A 2,692-nucleotide genomic window follows, 5' to 3' on the forward strand; every position below is an offset into this window, starting at 1 on the left:
GGTGAACAGGATGATGCTCCAACCCACTAAGCATCCCATCCTAAGCAGTCCCAACTTTTGTGTAGAAATATCTTAATTTCTCCCTTATAATTTCTTTTTTTTAATTATTGTATTATATTTTATTGATTATGCTATTACAGTTGTCCCAAGTTTTCCTCCTTGGCCCCCCTCCACCCAGCACCTCCACTCCCTCAGGCAATCCCACACAATGGGTGGTACATACTTCTTTGGCTACTCCATTCCTATAATGTAATTTACATCTCCATGGCTATTCTGTAACTACTTACTTGTACTTCTTAATCCCCTCACCTCTTCACCTATTCCCCCACAAACGCTCTCATCTGGCAACCATCAAAATGTCCTCTTGCATCCATAATTTGGTCTCTGTTCTTCTTCTTTGCTTAGTATGATTTTTAGAGTCAATTGTTGACAGGTATGTATTTATTGCCACTTTATTGTTCATAGTTTTGATCTTTTTCTTAAATAAGTCCCTTTTACATTTCTTTTTTAAGTATATTTTATTGATTATGCTATTACAGTTATCCCAAATTTTTCTCCCCTTTATCCTCCTCCTCCCTGTACCCACCCACCCTCCAGCATCCCTCCCCCCAACATAGTTCATGTCCATGGGTTCTACATATAAGTTCTTTGGCTTCCCCATTTCCTATACTATTCTTAATCTCCCCCTGTCTATTTTATGCCTACCAATTACGCATCTTATTCCCTGTACCTTCCCTCCCCTGAATTCCTCCTCCCTCTTCCCACTGAAAACCCTCCATGTGATCTCCATTTCTGTGATTCTGTTCCTGTTCTACTTGTTTGCTTAGTTTTTGTTTTTTAGGTTCAATTGTTGATAGTTATGAATTTGCTGTCATTTTATTATTCATAGTTTTTGATCTTCTATTTCTTAGTTAAGTCCCTTTAACATTCCCTATGATAATGGCTTGGCGATGATGAACTCCTTTAACTTGACCTTATCTGGGAAGCACTTTATCTCCCCTTCCATTCTAAATGAAAGCTTTGCTGGAGAGAGTAATCTTGGATGTAGGTCCTTGCTTTTCATGACTTCAAATACTTTTTCCATCCCCTTCTTGCCTGCAAGGTTTTTTGGGGTTGTTTGGTTTGAGAAATCAGCTGATAGTCTCATGGAAACTCCTTTGTAGGTAACTGTCTCCTTTGTTCTTACTGCTTTTAAGATTCTCTGCTTATCTTTAATCTTGGGTAACTTAATTATGATGTGCCTTGGTGTGTTCCTCCTTGAGTTCAAACTTCTTTGGGACTCTCTGGATTTTTTGGACTTCCTGGAAGTCTATTTCCTTTGCCAGATTGGGGAAGTTTTCCTTTATTATTTGTTCAAATAAGTTTTCAACTCCTCGCTCGTCCTCTTCTCCTCTGGTACTCCTACTATTCAGATGTTGGAACATTTAAAGTTGTCCAGAGGCTCCTAAGCCTCTCCTCATTTTTTTTTAATTCCTATTTCTTCATTCTGTTCTGATTAGATGTTTATTTCTTTTTGTTGTTGTTGTTCCAAATTGTTTATTTGAGTCCTGGTTTCATTTCCTTCACTGTTGGTTCCCTGTATATTTTCCTTTATTTCACTATGTATAGCCTTCATTTCTTCCTTCATTTCGCAACTGAGCTCAATCAATTCTGTGAGCATCCTGGTTATCAGTATTTTGAACTCTGCATCAGATAGGCTGTCTATCTCCTCGTCACTTAGCTCTTTTTCTGGAGTTTTGATCTGTCCTTTCATTTGGGCACATTTCTTTGTCTCAGGGCTAAGCAACCCTCTTTGCTGTGTTGTGGTGCTCCCTGTGGGGGAAGGGTCAGAGAGGAAGCAATGTTGCTTGCTTGCTCGGCTCTAGCCCTACTTTTCCAATGAACTCTCCTGTGAGACTGTGAGTTTCTCCTGCCTTTGCAACCACCATAGTATTTATAGCTAAAGGTTTTGAGTCTTTAGTTTTCTAGTCAACTACCCCCACCTTGCCCATGCAGTCCACTGCCTTATAGCAGGACTTCTCCACCTGGCTGCACATCTCTGCCCCTCCTACCATTCTGGATGATTGTTTCTTTAAATCCTTTGCTTGTTGGAGACCCATGCAGTATGCTTTTCTGGCAGTTCTGGTTGTTTATTGTTTTTAAATTGGTTGTTATCCTTCTTTTGGTTGTGCAAGGAAGTAAAGTGTTTCTACCTATGCCTGGATCTTGGCCAGAACTCTTCTTATCTTTAATATTGGGTAACTTAATTATGGTGTGTCTTGGTGTGTTTCTCCTTGGATCCAACTTCTTTGGGACTCTCTCAGCTTCCTGGACTTGCATGACTCGTTTCCTTCTCCAGTCTGGGGAAGTTTTCCTTCATTATTTCTTCAAATAAAATTTTTAATTTCTTGCTGTTCCTCTTCTGGCATCCCTATGATTCGGATGTTGGCACTTTGGAGATGTCCCAGAGTCGTCTTCTTCTCTCCTCACTTTTTGGAATTCTTGTTTGTTCACTGTTCTGGTTAACTCTTACTTCTTCCTCCTGTTCCAAATCATTGATTTTGACCCTGCATTCCTTCCCTTCACTGTTTTTTTCCCTGTGGATTTGTCTTTAATTCACCTAGTGTAGCCTTCATTTCTTCCTTATTCTTTTGCTATACTCAGTGAGTTCTCTGAGCATCTGTACTCACCAGTGTTTTGAACTCTGTATCTG

Source organism: Phyllostomus discolor, chromosome 3 (genome assembly GCF_004126475.2).
Source record: "Phyllostomus discolor isolate MPI-MPIP mPhyDis1 chromosome 3, mPhyDis1.pri.v3, whole genome shotgun sequence".
NCBI lineage: Eukaryota > Metazoa > Chordata > Mammalia > Chiroptera > Phyllostomidae > Phyllostomus > Phyllostomus discolor.